Genomic DNA, 21,968 nt, shown 5'->3' on the forward strand with positions numbered 1-21,968 from the left:
ATAAATTCATTGTTTTATTCATAGTTATTTTAGGCATTAAGCACTGTAGGCAGAGCTTAAGCCCTAGAAAGTTTTCGGGGACTTCTGAAAGTGTTTCAGAAACAGAAAGTTTGACTAATCCATGTACAATCATATTTACAAAATGCAATGTTATGCAAACTATTCAATCACATCACACCTCATATATTTAGAGATAAGGTTTATTTATCATGGATGGTGCATATTTTTTATGTTATATAGAGAGAGGTCTTCAAAGTAATAGTGCAGCAGTATCTCTAAATGTGTTAATATGGCTCAAGTTCCACTTTCAGTTACAAGGGCTATCTAAGTAAAGTTGTGAGTTTCTTCAACTTCTACTTCATTTCAGGTGAAGGATCCACGTTTCATATTTGGTATCTTCCTTTCCCAACATCTCAGTGCTCATCTGCCATCCTGGTTCTGATCCACATTCAGATATACTTGAGTTGACATAATACTTCTCTCAGCAGCCAAGTTACATTAGGAAATGCTAACAAGAAAAACTTTTCTAATTGTGTGATTTAAGCCATTTGTGAGACCAGTGAGAGAACTTGGGCCCCATGAAGCTTTGATGAGGTCTAATCCTAAGTGTTACCACCTACACTACTTATGTGCTTATCATAACTACACTTGACATACCACATAGCCTGGCTATGTTATACTGTGCTCTTCTAGGTAATTGCTCCAGACATACATTCTTGGTTTCGTTATTAATCTTCTCTACTAATATGGTCAATTGGGCTGCTTTTTAGCTCTCATCCCACTTTCTCTGAATAATTCAGTAGTTCAGAGGCAAAATGAAGGGCCAAAGCCAGTAAAGAGCTAAATGACTATTGTGTTGGGTGAGACAAGCCCTAGCAAAACTAATAAGTGAAATCTTAGGATAATTAATTCAAAGTCTCTTCTCACCAATTCTTCCTTTGTCCTCACCTCTCTCCTGGTATCCTCCATCCCTCATGACTAGAAATACAGTAAGGATCTCCGAGAATACAATATAATCCAAAGGTGCAAACAAATCACATCTCTGCTCAAGTGTTTCACACTCCCATATTAATTTTCCATCCTCCTGCCACCATAAAATCCTCAATTCCCCTGACATTGTTAGAAAAATAATCTGATTAAACACACAGAGATGTGAACAGCTCCCTTACCACTCTCAGTATTGTGTGATTATTCATTGGATGTCTTTCTATAATATGTGAATATTTGGGTAAATATCCTAGACTGATAAAGGACTTCCTTCCTCACAGCAGGTATTCAACAATGTTTGTTGAATTTTTGATTCAGTCTATACTGAGAGGAAATGGAAATTAACTGAACAACTTCTAAGAAACCTCAAATTTTCCATAGAATGACTGAATTTCCTCTATGCAAATCAGATCTAAGTTCAACATCTTTGGAGAGTCAATAATCAGGAGAGAATTGATCAAAATTCTACAGGTTTCCAGTGTGGAATTTGAATTCATGACGTAATAGCATGCCTAGAGAGTAGATACCACTCCCATTTTCATGTAAATTAGATCCTCGTGACTCTTCCCGATTCATGGGCCATAAGGGAAGCAGCTGGAAATGGCAGGAGCAGATGGGGGTGGGTACTGATTGCCAAGTAAATGTCTTTTCTTAATCAGGGAAAGGTTTAGTTTTGAAGCATGTGAATGTCAGCCAAGAGCTTTGTGGAAAATTTTGGCACAGACCTAATTAGTAGAGTTTCCAAAGAGTAATATGATCAATAATATACATTTTCCCAATTTCTATTTTAACTGCTTTGACTATTCAGGGTTGCAGAGATAATTGGTTGTAAATATTATTTTCTCTCCAATTCCTAATCTTCACATCTTCTTGTCTGGGGAGAAGAGCTAACAGAATTATGTCTCTGTTATATGTTTCAGCTCAGCCCACTGTCTTTATAGTGCATAATGTCAATGAATAAGTGAGGGAGAGTTATGAGATGATTTGTTGCATGGGGAAGGGGAACCCAATCTGAAGGTGGAAGAAAAAGCCTAGTAGGGAAGTTGAGCTTATTTTTATGCCCTGTGGTAGTAGATTTCCATCACCTTAGTGCCTTGAAATAGATACCCTGTGTTCTTACAGTGGTGAGTAGATTTTTTTGCCTGAACAACCAGATCAATGTTAGTGCAACTCAGTGAAATGGACAATACTAAGAGAAGAGTTGATATTCTTGGCATAAAAAAAATGGTTCTGTTTTAGAAATTTAATTTGAGATGTCTATTAAATCAGTTAACAATGTGAGACTGGGAGGTAAGGGGTGTGATTAATACCGGAAATATAAATTTTGGCATTATCAGTATATTGATGGTGAGTAGAGTTATGGCACCAGAAAATCTCTCTTAATAATAATACTAACATGCATTGGGCTCTTCCTAGGTCTCCAGTACTATTCTAAATAATTTTATTAACTTATTTCAAAAAGCAAGCCTAAGAAGTAGACGTTATTATTGTCTTCATTTTAGAGGAAAGAAAAATAAGACCCAGACAGATTAAATATCTTGCCCAGGGCCACATACGTGATCAAGCCTGAATCCTACTAGAGGCAGTTATGGTCCAGATCACATGCAATGAATCACTGTATACTACCTTTCATGTAATAAGGATTATAACAAATTGTAAGAAAGAAGTCTTCAGAATAAATTTTAAGATATTAGTAAATTTATCTTCCATCCCTCTGATTTTTAAATAAGAGATAAAAGAAACATCCAACAAAGGATACTTAGAATAAATGACTAATGAAAGAGCAATAAATAAGAAAATATGATGTTTTGGAAACCAAGTGAAGGACATGTTTTAAAAAGAATGAAGTGATCAACTGTGTTAAATGCTGCAGAGAAGTTGATTAAGATGATACCCAAGTACAGATGCATGGATTTTAAAAAACAGATTCTTAGGTTTACTCACCAAGATTAGTTTCATTGGAGTGGTATAAATGAAAGGATTTCTGGAGTGGAGTGAGGGGTCGTTAAAGATAAGGAGTCAAGTCTGAATATAAACAACTTCATGGGGAAGATAGCTACAAAGATGAATCAGAAGATGGCTTTTGTATTGCAGGACAAGGATACAAAGTCAAGGAAGGTTTGGGATGGTGGGAAATACAGCATATTTGAATGTTGCTGGGAAAGACACAGAGGGCAGAAAATACTTGATGATGCTGAAAAACTACAGGATAGTTGCAGAACTGAAGGCATTGAGTAGACAACGGGAACATGGTAACTGCATAAACGAATTGATTAACTAAGGTCAAAGCCAGAGTGTTTTGTAAGAGGGAAAAAATAGGAACATATGGGCAGATCTGTAGAAAGAATGATAGATTTGGATGTGGAATGCTAAAAAAAAAACCTTTTCACGTTTCTATTTTTCTTTTCAGTGATATTAGAATCAACAACTTTAACAAAGAATAGGAAGAGGGAACAATGTAAGTATTTGAGAAGGAAGGAAAGTTGTGAAATAAAGATCTCAGAGAGATGGAAGATACATTTACCAGGAAAATATAATAGGATGTCTTGGCAGTGTTGAAGGTTTGTGATCATGAACGTGAAGTGAGATTAATCTTCAAAGAATGTGATTTTCTTTAGGCATGATCAGCTGCTAGGTACAAGTGAGGAATATGCAAAAATGTTGAATTTAACCAGCACTGGGATTTGCAAGATAAAAGTAGAAAGTTAGAAGAGAGTTGAAGAAAAGTTAGGGAAGGAGCCTTATTAGTTTTCTATTTCTTCTGTAACAATTTATCACAAATTTACCAGCTTAAAATATTGTCCATTTATTGTCTCACAGTTCTATATGTCAGCAGTCCAGAATTCTCCAAGGGGTGCCGTGTTTAGAGTCTCATAGGCCAAAATGAAGTATTGTCTAGCCTGGGATCTCATCTGGAAGCTCTGGAGGCTCATTCAGGTTGGCAGAATTCAGTTCTTAGCAGCTGTAGGACTGAGATCCCCATTTCTTTGCTGACTGTCAGCCAGCATTCATTCTCAACTTCTAGAGGCCATCTGCATTCTGTGGATTGTGGTACCTTTAGTCTTCAAAGCCAGAAATGTCAGGTGAAATCCTTCTCATATTTTGAATCTCTCTTGTTGTCCTTTCTGCAAAATCTCTTTGACATCCTCTTTTGCCATCAGCTGGGAGAAATTTATGATCTTAATTGCTCATGTTATTACATTGGGCCCACCTAGATAATCCAGAATTATTTCTTTATGTAGGGAGTTTGAGGGATTTTTGGGTGATCAAGGCAGAACATAGGACCAAGAGAAGTAGTAACACACATCAAGCTTTATTGGGTCATACTTGGACATGGTTGCATGGGAGGTAATATCTCTCATACAATGAGAACTTCAAGAGGCTTATGGCCTGGAGGTCACTACTCAGAAGGGGAAGAGGGCAAGGAAACTCATGAGTGAGAGAGGGATCCGAGAGGAGGCTTACGTGTCCAGGTAATGTCACTCAGCAGTATGGTGGAGAGTCTCTGGGTCAGAGAACTTAGAAGAGCAGTAGTGGCTTGGGGCCTTATAACTACAAGGCCCTATCTTATCCATAGGTAATAGCTGTTGCATGAAATTTCTTGAGATATGCAAAGCAGATAGTCTCTAAATGCTTAAAAATTAGCTTGTTTTGGCCATTTTAAAAATAATTGGGTATATAAAAATTTTAGTTTGGCACAAGTAGGCTTTTGGACTAACAGGTCTCAATCTGTAGGGAAGAAACAACCTACAAATCAATATACAAAGGCCATCTTTGGCTTATTTATATAACAATCTATTCCCTGGTGCCAGGTTCTATTATAATCCAAACTGTATGTTAATTTGTAATACCTGAGTTTAGAGCCAGTGGTAAAGCATCTTTAGGACCTAGAATCTTTTGAGGGCACAAACTAGGATTGTGGAGAACATTTGTAACCAGTCTGCCCATTTAATGGGGGAATGCTAGGAGAATGGATCAGAAAAGAGATTTTGATTTATCTGCTTAGTCTGTACAGTGATATTAGGGAGCCTTTAGTAACTATCTGTAAAACTTGGTGTTATCTACCAACACGTAACTAGATGTGTTAACCAGTTCACAGACCCACTCCTTTAGCAGCCAATAAATAATGTAGGGCCAGGAGGACACACTAGTATATGTGTGGTTGAGATTGGTGAGGGTAGGAATGTCTCAGGCAAGAAAGAGGTGCAGCAGCAGAGTAGGGGTTAAAGTTGGAGGTCATCTGTGGCTGACAATAGGAGAACTGATTGTCCCTTGAGTATCAACCTAATAGTACTATCCTGTCTGTGGGCAATTGGTTACATCTCCTGGGTGTTGGGCGCAAGTCCAGATTTGTTCCACAATGTCTTTAGTGGAGCAAAGTATGTGGGTGATAGATGAAGATGCCTCTTTTCTGTTGTTTTATTGAATAGAAAACATGTTAGCTAAATCTATAACTTTAAACCATTTACCCATGTTATTTTAAATGTCATTTGTGAAGGTGATAAGGTCTCACAGAAGTGCTCTAATAAAGGAAATAGACTTGTTTAACTCTCTGTAATCTATAGTTAGCATCCACTCATTAGTAGTGTCTTTAAGCTCTGGTCATACCAGCGAACCGAGAGGTGAGATGGTGATAATCATTACCACTTTTTTAAAACCAAGACAGCTATGTTAGACTATAATCCTTCAGTACCTTGAATTAGCCAGTACTATGGTGTATTTATCACTTACATCTGCAGGGGAAGGTTAACTGTTTCCCACCAGGTGGTGCCCGCTAATACTGTATGAGGTTACCTGCGATTAAGGAGGTCCATTCCACCATTCCAGTAATAGGAAAGGGATAGTCTCCAGGTTTAACAATCAGGACAGTAGCATCTTTTAATAAAACTGGGCCAATTTTAATAGTTAAGCATATAGTTAACTTTTAAATTAATCTTGCTTCCAAGACAGTCAATTCTTGGGCCGGGGTGTAACATAGCGGGGAGGTGGAAGGATGGGAGGAGGACGGGGAGAGAAAGCTACTTCCTCATTTATATAACACATTGTTATAAGGTGAAATGGAGTTTAAGGTGAGATGAGATGAAATTAAAGTTACAATAAGCAAGTTTAATTACATCTGCAAAGTTCCTTTTGCCATATAAGGTAACATAATCCCAGGAGTAACAGGGGGTGACTTTCATGGGGACCAACATACTGCCTACCACAGGAATTAATTGTAACTGTGGACATGGAAGCTACTATCTGTAATAAAGGAAACAAGAACATTATTCATTTAACATATATGTAATGAATAGTGCCTTTAAATTGAAATATTATAATGTATTCATTTATAATGTCTTTCATATGAGAAATATACCCGGTCATACTAGAAATTTATTAAATATTAGTCAAATTAAGGAATGAAATAAGATTTGGATTAAGAACTTCACGCATGTCAACATTGTGTGGATAAGGTCAGTTATGTGCGATCATTAATAGCAGGACGATGTTTAGAGGTATAAGTATTGTGATCTTCAACCTATTTGGCTTTCTCTTGCCTTTTCGTTGTATTTGTTTCATGGAACTTCATAATGAAAACCTACGTGTTATATTTAGTAAAAATGTAAAATTCTCTCTCTAGCCTTTTGATGGTTAATTTTATGTGTCAACTTGACTGGGCTAAGGGATGCCCAGATTGCTGGTAAAATATTATTTCTGTTAGTGTCTACGAGGGTATATCTGGAAGAGACTAACATTTGAGTTGGTAGACTGAGTAAAGAAGATCACCCTCACCAGTGTGGGTGGGCATCATCCAATCCATTGAGAACCCAAATAGAACAAAAAGGCAGAGGAAGGGAAATTTGCTGTCTCTGCTTAAGCTGGGACATCCATCTTCTCCTGCCTTCAGATATTGGGCTCCTTGTTCTGGGGCCTTTTGACTCCAACTGGGACTTACACTACTGTCTCCCTTGTTTCTCAGTCTTTTTGATCTGGACTGGAACTATGCCACTGGCTTTTCTAGGCCTCCAGCTTGCAGATAGCAGATCATGAGACTTCTCAACCTCAATAATCACATGACCAAATCCTTCATAATAAATCTTTTTCTATCTCTCTCTCTCTATCATCTATCTATCATCTATCTATCTATCTATCTATCTATCTATCTATCTATCTATCTGACTCTCTATCAATCCGTATTCTATTGGTTCTGTTTCTTTGGAGAACCCTGACTAATGCAAGCCTCTTCTATATCCTTGTCATGAGTTAGAAGAATGAGATGGGCTGAGGTAAAAAAAATGCGTTACCTCTTGGGAACTCTAAGATACTTCTTTCAGCCATTGACTTCTCTTCATACTCACAAGAGATCAGAATCCACTTTAATATTTCCTGACTCCAAAAGGAAGAAATCTCACAAGATATAAAAATAAATAGCATTTTGCCTTTTGAATTTAATTACAAATAAATTAACAACATCACATATTTTGATTGACCCGGTAGGTCAACAATAAAATGTAATATTTCAATTTTTATTTGGAAAGTTCATCACAAGGTTCTAGTCTTTCCTTATGTTAATAGGGAGAATCCTTGTGTGTTGCTTGACTGTTTTAACATCTGCATACTTCAACTATTTAGTTTTGCCTCATCAATCTTGCAGTGCTGTTTGCAGGAAGACCTGATTCATGATAATTCAGGCATGAGAACATCTGATGCTCAGAGAGTCTGATATTTCTGATGGGACTTGTACCAGCTAAGCATGGGATTTTCAACCCAGGTGTATCTTATCAGTATTACCCTGACACAAAATAAATCATGCTATCATTTTATTTTTAAATTGCACAAATATATTTTAACTTTTTCATTTAAACTATTACAGTTAATGTCAGAGTCATAGCTAAGGTGTTTTGAAAGTTTAATGCATATGCTTGCTTTTAATCATGCCAAAATTAAATTGATTTAAGAAAAAATATGCAACTATAACGTAGTATCAGTATTTCATTTTTATGCTACAAATAGATACCCATTTCACATAATTATAGAAAGAATGAATATAAAGTAGTAAAATGGAATTTTAATGCAACCACCAACGATTTTTCAAAATTATACATATTTGAGTAGAAAGACAAATTTGGAGGACGCTCACACACGTGCACATATACACGCATGCACACACACACACGCACACACAATCATTATCAGTCTGCAAAGCCTATGTGCAACTCTACTAGTGTGTAATATTCATGTCTATTACTTCTTTTCAGGAGTTGATAGAGTAACTCTTTGTAACTTCTACCATTTATATTTATGCTCTAGAAGAAATAAGGCTCTTGGAGAAATCTAACAGCATTTATAAAGCATGGAATTGTTTAACACTAAGAAAAATATCTGGAACATATTAGAGGTATCCAAATAAGGGTCAATAAACACACTCATTGAATCAGGAAATATGTTCCTTGTGCTGTGCTTTATGAAGAAAATCAGCCAAGGAACTATTGTTGAAGGAGGCAGAAAGTTTCCGGTTTTCAATGATGCCCAGTTAATTCCAATCTACACCCAGGAATGAAAATCATTGTTCCATATTATTTGCCAATTTAAATATTTGTATTAAAAATTTGTTAATTATGTGAATGGATTTTTAATTTGAATTGCTTAGTTTGAATTTATAAAATAATCCAAGGAACTACATTTTTATTTTACGTAATATTCCTGTCTACTACTTCTTTTCAAGTGTGGGATAGGATTATTTATTGAACTTCTCATTACCTAACATCATGACTTCAATAACTAAGCAAGTTTTACTGTGGACATATTGAGAAATATATACTTGTGTATCTTGTGACCAGGGACAGATGTACTTTGTAATTTATTTTTATACATATCCATATATTCTTTCCATTCAAGCCAAAAAAAGTATCACAGATAAAATTAAGAGAAATTACTATATTACAATTGAATAACAAACTTACACACTGGGCTTTTCCTCAAAAAGCTTAGGATGTATAGTCCAAAATGAAGAGAAACAATACAAATTGATATATAAATATTATGAAGTAAAGTTCACTACATATGATCTCATCTAATTCCATGATTATATCATTATTGCACATGACAGAAATTATCTAAAAATTATATTACATTTTCTGGTATTTGGGACCAGTAGAATATTTCTAGTGTGAGAATATATACGGATGATGAGAATATGCATAAATATTAAAAATTAAAAACACAGCAAGTAAATATCCTTAGGCACAAATGAACAGTTTACAGTAGCCAAGAATTTCTTTGGTTTAATTCCTGCTTCTCTCCTTTGTGTCCACATCTGGCACTGATTCTTTCTACAAGCACTGCCAAGCAAGCTAATGAAATGCTTCTCTGAATAGGTATTATTTGGTTTTTACAGATAAACAAATGGTTATATATCTCGTATTGCAATTAAGCTCTACCAAATTATGCACATATTCTCTGAATATGCAGTGACTGTTATTATTAATATTTAGGCACATCTGTGTTCTTCAGTCATATCATCCGCAATTGAAGAAATGCTAGAACATATTAAACAGAAATATTTATCACCAATTCAGAAATTAACCATCATTCAAAATTGTGCCAATAAGCATATTGAGTTTTGCTTTAAAAACTTGTTTTAGATGCTTTCTTATTAAGTAATTCCTTAGTAGAAACACTTAGAATAAATGTTCAAGTAAATGAAACTTCAACAAAAATATTTATAATATTCTTCAAAGAAATAAACCAATTTTGATGAATGAATTCACTGAAATTTTTAACCAAAGACAAACACCCACAGAAATCTCTATATGTTACCAAGAGTACATCTTGAAATTTAGAGGAAATTTTATATTTCTGTGAAATTGCCACAATTTTTAAACACTTCAATTGGATTGCAATTGGATAATCTCCAGTTTGTGAGTTTATGGTAATAATTTCATCACTTATCAAGCTTAGACTTTGAAAAATCCTTCTGGTTTTGGTAGCTAAGCAATAGATATATTTAAATTCAGAATAGATATTGAGAATTACATATTGACTTGAAGTTAATTTTTTCTACTATGTTTTGATTTTCATAGAAGTCAAAAATAATAATTCTGGCCTAGAGTATAAGCCAAACTATACATCTATATCTATATATATGACTATGTATATATCTATACCTATATTCATTTCTACATTCAAGCCAAATCCAATCCTTACTTACACCATTATATCTATATCTAATTTTACATTGCTACTTAACCAATGTCAAATTCCTCTGCTAAAAAATTCTATAAAACTTAAAAAAAATAAGCTTAGTTATAGTAAACCTATAAATTTTCAGAGTAATTAACTTTATTTTATTGTTTCTTTTTTATATTTGTTTCGCTCTGTTTGATTCTATGAAATGTTATTGTTTGTTCTCTGCATACCAGAAATTATGTTAGGTTTACTGCTTTCTAGGTATTTATAATCTATTAGAATATTCAGACACAGAAATTTATCACTTTAAAAATAAAATGGTTAAGTTAAGGGTTATGATATGCATGCTTTAGAAAAGTATGGGAGAGTTACCAAATTTGAGTAAATTGGAATGGAAAATTGCTAAAAAATGTAACTTAAATTCAGTATGGATGGATAATTTGGAATTAACTGCTTTAGAGAGAGGAAGAAGTGTAGTTAGCAGAAGAAGAATGCACTAAGGCAAGATAATGTTGCAGGCGGTGAAGGCAGAGCTCGTACCATGGAGAGCATGAATGCTATGAAGGAATAAGGTGTCACTGAAGATTTTGAAGCAGAAAAATGACATAGCAAAATCTGAGATTTAGGCTGCTAACTTTTCCAGAAAATTGAAGACAAGGTCTAAGGTGGTTCAAGACTGGTTTGAGGTGGTTCAACTGTGGAGAAATCAACATGGAGGCTATGCAATACTGTAAGGGACATGTTACAGTATCTTAAAATAAACACATGCAAGGAAGATTGTGCAAGAGATAAAATCTCTATTTTAGCAGGAGATAAAATCAGCCTAAGTATTGATTTGTTGTAGAAAGTGAGCAAGAGGAAGACAGAAAGAAAGACTGCCAGATTTCTGGTTTGGTTGATTAGGCAGATGGGGACATATTCAGAGGAGATAGGGATTCTCAGGAAAATAGCTATGTTTGAGAAGTAAGAGTGAACAATGTTGTATTCTATTTTTGGACTTGTTAATTGTACTTTTTTTTCAATGTTAAAGTAGAATTACCCAGCGAATAATTTTTAGGTGTAAAGGAGAAATTTCGAAACAGCATGGTACCAACATAAGAATGCCTTATTTTCTGAAGCAATTTCAGTGTCTTAGTATGCAAGGAACATTTATTAAACATATATTCTGCCTCTTTTAGGTGCTAGGCATAGTATTATCTATATGATCTTAGACATGTCTTACGTCTCAGAGATGCAAGTAAATTAATACCCTCTACTCTCTAAACCTATCTGTGCCTCAATTGCTTCATCCAAACATTGAGGAAAATGTTAATAAGATCAAATAAAGTATACATAAAAGTAATACATAACATATAATGCATAAAAGCAATATATAAAATATTAAGCAAATATAGCTATTGTTATCAAAAGGATTTGTTGTTAGTGTTGTGTAGTCGATTCCAACTCCTAGCAACCCTGTGTACAGCAGAGCAGAATCCTGTCCTGTCTTTTTGCACCATCCTCTCACCTTTCAGCACTATATCAGATGATGGATGCTCTGCTGCTATTCACAGGGTTTTCAAGGCTAATTTTTTTGGAAGTGTGTGGCCATGTCCTTTATCCTAGTGTGTCTCAGTCTGGAAGCTCTGCTGAAACCTGTCCACCATGGGTGACCCTGCTGGTATTTAAAAATACTGGTGGCAGAGCTTTCAGCATCACAGCAACATGCAGCTGCCACAGTATGACAATCGACAGACAGATGGTGTGGTTCCCTAACCAGGAAATGAACCTAGGTCATGGTGGTGAGAGAATCTGAATCATTGCATCACCAAGGCTGGCTAGTCAAAAGGATAGGAAAGTGTAATTCTTCATGAAAAAGTTTCTTAAGAAGCAAACATTTCATTTTCTTCTTTAAGGGACAGCTTTCCTTTTTCCTGGAGGTAGGAAAAAGAAGAATTTTATCAATCACCCTACTGAATTCTTTCCTGGACCTAAATCAAAGGATAATGGGCAGGTGTCCCCAGAAAGTCACACTCTGCTTACACAACAGTCTCTAAGCAAAAGCAAAACCTCCTTACACTGAATGTGAGTAGTGTCAGTCTAGTCTGTAGAAGGGAAAAAACAATCGAAGAATATACTTTCAGTAACTGTGAACGAACTTGCTGCCTAAAAACAGAATATATCTTTCCTCCTTTGCTCATTCATATGTGGGGAATGGTAAGGATAAAATTGACAACACCTTCACAATTGTAATTTATTTGTCTTGGTTCCCACTTGATCCTAAACAACAAGGTGAGGAAAAATTACTTGTTTTCTTAGGGTTCACTAATTTTACAAGATTGACATAACATGCACTTACACTTTGTGTCCTAATACCTTCTGTTCTGGTGAGTGTTCCTGATTGATTGCTGGATTTTCTAATACTTTCCATATATTTGAATTAAACTACTTGATAAAGAATTACAAAGGATCTCAATTTAAGTATTTTTGGGGAGGAAATGCAGCATTGGCATAAGACGTTAATATTTAATAGTCAATATTTTTTTATTCAATGAATTATGAATAATGATTTTTGTTACTTTAAAAACTAAGAGATGTGCAGTCCCTGTGACTTTTAAGATTTAGAAATAAAAGTTTTATCTTCTTATGATTTGCATATAAACATTATGACTTACTCCATTATAACATTTCACTCCATTTACAGTGAGGAATACATTTAACCACAAAAAAACACATTTACTCAACCAAATGTCCTTAATTGATTTTCCATTCTAACAAGCTTACAAAGCTTTTATAAGTGATAAAAAAGAGAAACAGATTTTAAAAATGAAAAAAACATATATAAAGGCAAAAGGAGAACATCCATGATTTAAGATCTGTCTAAAATGCGCTGAGCAATGCTAATTTGTAGGCGCATTTAGCGACACTCTGCTAACATGCCCTCAAAAATTAACAAAAAGTATGGAAATGAGTAATTGATCTCTTTGAATCAAAGATAGCATTACTATTCTTTACTACTGAAATATTTCCTCAAAGCACAGTCTGAAAGAAAATGAAAATATTGTCATTTTCACAGAAAGACTGTAAACCATTTTGTGAACATTATAGAATATTCTTAATAAAATAGCCAAAGATTTCAATTAGTCTATTAAAATAATATTTTTTTATGATGAAATAATGCCAGAGCAGTGCAGATTTACAAACTGAAGGCAGATTTAGTTTTTAAGAAAAGACCAAAGACACGTATCTGACACTTGAAGGTCAATAGATTCAGTTTCCATCAGATTAGGATAGATGAGTTCGGAGAACCTCATGAAACCTCTTATTCAATTTCTACTCAGTTTGTCTTTCTGTTAACTGATGATATCAGTCACAAGAGGGCAAGGTGAGAAAAACAGTCTGTGGGTAATCTGTACATAGAGAACATAAGGTGTCTGCTAAAAATAAGCAGTGGCATTCTACTAAGTTCTAATAGGAAGCAGGGTGCATGTCAGGGGACTGGTATGAGACACGGCACAGCCAGGGCTGTGAGAGGTAATATAGATCAGGTATAGGCAGTAACCCAGGCCAGGATGGGTGCAAGGGGTCAGCACGCATAGTTGCTAAAGGTCACGGTTGGTATCAGGGATAGTTGAAATCAGAAAGCCAAGGTCAGCTCTAGCCTAGAAGCCAATCTATGAGATAGAGTGCTCTGGTTCAAGTGACCGGAGATAAATTCATTTGAAGCAATCTTGCCCTAATAAAAGGAGATGTTCTGACAGTAGTTGGGGAAAGACTGAAAGTAGCTTTAGACATACTTAGGTAATTCAGTTTTCTACTTGACAAAGGATTTCTATATTTTTTAAATTTTTATTATTATTTGTGGATGGGAGAGGGGCGGTCAGGCTGGTGCATATGGAGTTAAAAAGCCATAGCTTCTCATCTGGAAGTGCCTGGCAGTTCAGGCCCTGGGGATGCAGCTCTGAATTGTTGTTCCCAGGAAAGCATATGTCTCCTTGGTTAGGGCAGTGACATTTCCAGAAGTCTCCAGAAATAAAATCTAGAATAAATAAATCTCATGGTGTCTTTGTATTGCCTTTGGTTGAATTAATCAATCATTCTGAAATATGAAATTTATTGAGGAGGATAATAATGTAGGTATTCAGGTTAGCTAAATAGGGCTTCAATGGGTAGAATGAGACAATGTATATTTTTCTATCAAATTTGATACTCTACTGATTTCTGAAAACTAATTTCCAAAGTGATTTGGAAAGTCCTTGTTTAAATACAAAATGTGAAGTGCAATTTGAAGCAAAATAAAAAAGTAATAGTAGAGCTAAAGAAGTATTTGGCTGGTAGGCAGATAGAAATAAAATCATTCAATTAGTAGTAAGTTGAATTCTAGCTCATAATACGGATATAAAATGTGCATAATTAGTATGTAAACGTACAATGTAGTGTTGTTGAATACAAATTAACTTGTAGGTAACAAAAACTTTCAAGGTGCAAGGAGAAGGAAACATACCACCCTCTAGAATTTCAAACTGAGAATGGACTAACGGCCAGAATTCAGACCTCTGTTTCTTTAACGGAAGTGATTGCGTGTTGACATGTATTTGATAACATTGCCAGTGGTGTAGAGGAGTACGCAGCATAAGCAATATTGCCTTCAGCAATATTGTATTTCATTGATTCATTCAGCTAATAGCTGTGCAACACCTCTGTCAGTACGCACTTCTACAACTTCGGCAAGTCAATAATTTAATCAAATATTTCCTAGCTCATGTTGTTTTCCATCCCACATCTGCCACAACAAGTTATAAACCATCAGAGGCAATGTTATGCCACTATATTTCCTATCTTTAAGCTCTTCAAAAACAAGATTTGTGTCCTAATCATTGTTATATCTCCATTGCCTAACGCTGCCTAACACAAAATAGGTACTTCAAAACTATATTTGGACTTGAATTGAAGAATAATTCAATTTAAAAAATTATTGAGTGGCCGGCCCCGTGGCTTAGTGGTTAAGTGCGCGCGCTCCGCTGCTGGCGGCCCGGGTTCAGATCCCGGGCGTGCACCGACGTCCGCTTCTCCGGCCATGCTGAGGCCGCGTCCCACATACAGCAACTAGAAGGATGTGCAACTACGACATACAACTATCCACTGGGGCTTTGGGGGAAATAAATAAATAAATAAATAAAATTATAAAAAAAAAAAAATTATTGGGAATATATAATATATCCACATCCAGGAGTGCAGTCATGAGCAGTCTCTTTTCCCTCATGAAAATAATAATTAATTTCATTAAATAATAAACAGTTTTATAAATGGAATACGAGAGCGTATGTAAGTTTTCATAGAGATTATCTTAATTAAGAAAAACTGAAGTGGTTATAGAGAATGTGCACATGATGATTGGAAACTCACAATTTTTAAAAATAATAATCTCTATATTTAAATATTTTTCTCCTCACTTATGACCATGTAGGGCCAAGTAATTGGCCTTTAGTATATTCCAAATTGAGGGCTGGGTTTGCATTCTGTTTCCAAATTCAGGCAAGTAGTTACCAAATGTACTAGCATGTATAGAACGTCTCTGAATATTCTTTCTATTCTTTTCATGACCTAATATCGAATCTTTGTTCATCTGGATATAATACAATACAATCTGAGTTGTTTTCAACACCTTGAAGGCAAATTCTATCTGTGAATACTTGGTATCTGCAATAGCGCCTTTCACATGTTAGGCTTCAATAAATATTGATTGAATAAATATATGATGATAATGTAAAGGCCGTGAAATCTACTGATGAGAACATGGAGACCAGCAACTATATAAATTGATGTAATAAAGTCTTATTTCTCTCTATATAAAATGTCTGTGGAACCACATCTAAATCAGTAGGCCTCAGATCAATACATTTATTTCATAAGTTTGTAAGTGAAGGGACACTGAGCCATCAACGTGACATCCCGCAGTAAAGCATTTCTCATCTCTAGACTCCAACAGTTAATGAAAGAGTATTATTACCAATGAGTAGAAAATGCATCTTTCTTAGGTTCTGAAAAAAAATGTATTATTTAAGTCACATTGAAAGAGCTGTTGACGCAATTTCTTATTTTGAAAATTGTTATTAAAGGGAAAAATAAGCATATTTATGCTTTTCACTGGAAACTATATTCCAGGGTAAATCTGGAAAAGTAGTCCAAGATCCTTGCTGCTGGGCTACCAGGAGTTGCACCATATCAGGCACCTCCTAAAATTTAAATGTCTACCCCCTTCTCGTCTGTGATTTATCCTAGTAATATTCCAAATATCCCAATCTTTTAAAAAATAATAAATTAGATGTAATTTTCTATTGCTTATCACCAAAAACACTTAATTAATATGGGTCATATATACAGATTTTGGTGTTTGTGTTAGGGGTATACCAACAAAAAAGAGGACTGCAAGTGTTACAACGTTATGTGTCCGTCTGTGTTTCAATCTGTTCACGAGAATTTTAGCCACTGAAAAATCCAATAATCATTTCATGCAAATCATAGTATGTATTTCATTTATTATAGTAATTCAACTGTGAAAATCTTATTGCTTAAAAAAAAAACTAATTTTTTTGCTATTTTTCCAAAGACTATAATTTGTTTAAACTATACTTTCCCTTAAATTTTAAGGATATTGTTCTGAATCTCTGGAGGATGGATTAGTGCAGATTAGTACTTCATTATAAAGTAAATTCTAAATAAATTTTAATTATATCGGTTTACAAATTATACAGATTTCTAAATAAATCATATAAAAACTGTGTGTACCTGACTAAAGGAATATCAAATTCTAGTTTATATATTTCATTTTTCAAATCAAGTTTGGTTGGTTTGAAAGTTTGACTTCATATAGAATAAATTAAGTCAACATGAAATATTAAATATATATTTGTGTGTTTATGTGTGTAGAATATATATTATATATTACATCATATTTATAAGTATTAAGTATATTATGTATATATACACATACACAAACATACAGTACACACAATTAGGATAAGACTTAATCAAAACACCCCATGTTCTAAAAAATAACAGAATGTTAGTGTTGATATACAAATAGGTTATTTTTTTGTTCAGCTATTTGTCTACTACAATTAGTTATAAATATAATTTAACTAGTCTTGATTATACCTTGTACTACCCATATAAATAACAAGAATTAAACCCTTGATTTCAGGAAAGATTGCAAAGTTTGTCATTTTCTATGGTGTTGTTTTGGAACAAATATGTAGTATGATTCTCAAATCAGTATCACCAATTCATACATCAAATGCAAAACTGTCTAATCCACAGTTAAACAGTTTTATTAGATGATAAATGGAAGTGGTGCTTATGTATGTATATATGACATTAAAAATAACATTTTTTAAAAACTATTTTTAGTAGAAATCAAATGAATAAGTTCAATTATTTAACATGAATTAGGTCCACTTTATTAATGGATACTTTGGGCCAAAAGTAAATTAGCATATTGTCAAAGCAAAAATTGCTCTGGACAAAGTTAAACAGACAAGGACAATTTTATTCATGGCTATTGCAGGAGACGACAGAGACCAGAACTAAGTTTGGTCTTAACTCCATTGAAAAAAATGGCAGGAAAGTTTTTAAGCGCTGGAGTGAGCTACTGAAAAGCACTGGAGGAAAGTACTACATGAGGAAGTTGATCAATGGGATGTGTCTAACACACCGAGTTATTACTGAGTTTTCAAATATTTTTCTCTATGCTCAGGCACCTGTGTCTGCTCGTTGGCACAAATCAAAGTTAGGCTCCTATCCTCCTACAGAGACTGAAAGATAGAAGTACTATCTTCCTTGATGGTCACATTTCAAAAGGATGACTCCCAGGTCTTTAAGAAAGACATCCCTGGCTTATGAAACTGACAAGAGGCTTTTAAAGCAATTTACATCTTACATGAGCAGAAAAAGAATTTACAATTACAAATTTTCTAAAGTAACTGCTCTAAGCAAAGGAAGGTCAGGGGCCTAGAGTCAGGAACAGGCCAGTCTAAAGTTTAGTCAGGCTGCGGGGAACCTTATGGCCATCTTGCTCAATATCTTAGGAAATCCAAGAATGAAGTTTGAATTTCATACGCCTTTTATTTTACATCATAGACTCAGTTAGATCCAAAAATTTAATGTGCAAACAGTTATTATCCAGGCATAGAGTCTTACTTAATGCAAGATTTTATTAGGCTTAACCATAAAATACAGCATAATGAACATATTTTCTAATTCAATGAGTATGTTTATTGAGTATCTAGCATGAGATTAGCAATGCTAGTTCTCCCTTGCTCCAAGTGAGCGTCCAATATAGCTAAAACCTGAGGAGCATGTGCATGATTTGGATTGTGTTGAAAAGAAAGACCTTACAAAATAGAAAAAAAAATTGATTCATTCTAAACTTTTCTATTACAATGTGTGATATTATGACTGTACACAAAACATCCGGAAATTCCATATATAACTAGAATTGAGTGCTTTTCTACCAGCATGTAGGGTTTTTGAGAATCTGATACTCTGTGTTGGGCTATACTAACCATTTTGATGTTTATATGGTGAAGAGTAGCATAAGTCTTGCATACTCGTGCGTGTCAAGAGGTGGTCAATATACACTCCTAGTTGTTGGTAATCCTTACCAAATCCTATGAACTTAGGCCTGTCTTTGTCATTTAACAAATGAGGAAATTCAAGTTCTGAGTTCTACTTCCAAGGTCACATAGCTTATAACAGAGTTAAGAAGAAAAACAAAACCTGTTTAAACCCTAAATCTGTGCTTTTCTCACTACAGAAGACTGTCCACAGAGATTAGTTCCTTCACCAACGGTAAAGATTCATTCACATCATTACTTTAAGATTGCAATCAACTCTGTGAAATGAAATGTTGACACTGTTGACAAGAAAATGCCAAGTTTTAGATGTTATTTTTTTTCTAACCCTTCATCAGGTAGCTTGAGAAATAGTGACTTAAACAGAACTGTTCAGAAAACCAAGGCCTGACACAGTTACTGTGCTCAGATTCCTAACTTATGTGTCTATATCAGAGGCACCACACCATAATCATTGGAATTACTTTCCACTCGTTTCCAAAAATGTCCCATTACCATACCAAACACATAGAGAGGGAATTAAACAAAATTATTTGTCTAATTTAAACCCTGATATGGAAGAATCCATCTCAACTGTGCCTAGTAGTTGTGTATCCGATAGTTTCATAAAGAGACTGTGACAGGTGTTCTAGCTTCTAACTTACCAATCACAGCATACTTTGCTATAAATATTAAATTTTTGAAAATATAAGTTACATGTTCTTATTGTCTGAAAATGCTATTAGATGTGAGTTTCTCTTAAATATGGTGCAATGATACAAAATTCAGCTTTCACCTTTGCAAAAGATATGATGTTTGGCTATGTTAAATATGTAAAATTTTCTAAGATTTAATGGTTAAGCAAATACTTTGTTTTTATCAAATTAGGTATCATTCTCACCGATCCTGTCAATAAGAATGCCGGTTATTATATTACAGGCTAGAGCTGCTAGAATAAATTTCAAAAGCTATTAAATAAACCTGATGAAGTTTGTCTTTTTAAAAAAATTTCTGATGCAGTCCCGTAAAATACAATAACAAATCTTTACACAACAATTCTAGGTGAATATTTTTGTAGGATTAAGAGTTTAAGTTATGTGACAATCTGTGCAGTGGAGTTAAGTGCAGGCATGAAGTAATCTTTGTATGTATGCAGTACTTTAGTTATAAAAACATATATGTAGACCATATTGTGGTCATTATACAAGAACTACACTGAGAATTCCTCTACAACTTTGAGGTAAAATTGATGTAGGCTCAGAGTTAAACTTAGATTAGCACTTTTAATGAGGCCACTTGATTTCCAAACCCCATTGGTGATCCACTATCCAAAGAGAGAAGGTAGACAGTCAGCTTGTCATCGGAGTCCACTTTCTAGTATACTATTTCTGTTAATGGGAATCAATTTTTAAATCCTGGAGAAAAATAATAAGTTACCAGATATCCTTAAAAAAATTACCATGAAGTAAACAAAACAGTAGTAAAAAATTATCATGGAGTTAAAAAAATACCCAGATGATTTGCTTTACAAAGACAGAAATTTTCAGAACTTTAGAAATGAAGAAACGTAAACGGACAAAAGTTTCTTAATCAATTCTAGTATCAAGATTTACGTGCCTGTTTGGCTTTGATTACTTGACATAGAAGATCTCTGTCTCTGTTTCAATTGATATAATTGTTATACCTAGTCGAACGTTCTCTGGTGATAAGAGCTGTGAATTAGCTAATCTCCAAAACCAATAGCAACCACAAGAAGTGGAGCCTTTCTATTTGCATCCACAATTATTGAATCTAAATAGTGACTTATAACCTATGGAAGCACCTTTTTTAATCTACTTTTGCTTTTCTAACACCCTAATCTCTCTTTCATTATTGTTGTAAATAAGTAAAACCTAATCAATAATGGTATTAGGATAGAAAATTAAAATGAAGTCTTTCCTGATATGTGTCATCCCTTCTCTTCACATTTGACAAACCTTGATCAGTGTGTTTGGGGACTTGCTGAAGATGAAATGTTGCCATTTATAGTTTCTTGAAATAATCTATTTGCTTAAATGACAACTTCTAAAGCTTTCAAAACCAAAGCCTTATAATATCTAAAATAAGCCGCTTCTAAACTTCAAATTCATGTGAGTTTGAAATGATCAGTGTGGAAATGATAAAATGAGCATCAAAAGCTTTTGATCATGACAAAGCATTTGCCTATAATTCATAATTAAAATTATTTTTATCTTCTAGATTTGTCTATTCCTGCATATGCTATTTTCTATATTTAATTGGAACATTTTTATTAATAATAACCCAAGTTATGAAATTTGAGTTTCGTTAATTGGCTCTCTTTCTAGAAAAATCACTTAATTTCCCCAAATAGAATAAAGAGTTGTATTTCAAAAAATATATATACAGAGAGAGAAAGAGAGATAGATAATGCTATCTTTATATAGATTATTAGACTGGAACTTAATTCTTATTCTCTGAATCATTAAAACAATGATGAAATTTCTTAGCTCAAAATGCTTTTTCCATAGTTTTATTTATATAATACCACAAATTTTAATATTTTCCATGAAGATCTCCGGTTTGATCAAAAAGTGATTTTCTCCAAACTTACCCAATACAGAAATTCAAACCACATGCTCCTTCCTTATAATTACCATTTATAAAGATTCCACATACTTCAATTAAGTCCCTTTTGTTACCGTCAAATTCAGCAAACACCTTATAACATATTATACAATAGATATTGAGTTAGGTGATAGAAAGTCACAATAAAAAGACATGGACAGGACCTCCAAAGAACTCACGGTCTAGTATTGGAGATAAAAGTGTGACTAACATATCATTTTCATGCAATATAATAAATTAAGTAATAAAGAAAATAAATAGTACAATGTTGTACAGCAGAAAAAAGTGATTGACCTTCTCAGGGAGAGGACAGAGATACCATTACAACAAAACAAGGAATCTGCTGGATTTTGAAAGGAGCTCACTCACATGAGAGGAAGAACATTATGAGAACAGGCAATAGCATGCTTAGAAGAACAGAGGCATGAACTAACACGGTGTATTAAAGAGTTCATATATAAAAAGTGCTGAATTACAGATGGCCTTGTAAAAAGTAGAATAGTTAATATAGACAGGTAATGCGGAAAATTGTCTTGCAAACAATGGAGAATCATTGAAGATTTTAAGTTTGAAATAGACATGGTAGAATTCATATTT

Source organism: Diceros bicornis, chromosome 9 (assembly GCF_020826845.1).
Source record: "Diceros bicornis minor isolate mBicDic1 chromosome 9, mDicBic1.mat.cur, whole genome shotgun sequence".
Lineage (NCBI taxonomy): Eukaryota > Metazoa > Chordata > Mammalia > Perissodactyla > Rhinocerotidae > Diceros > Diceros bicornis.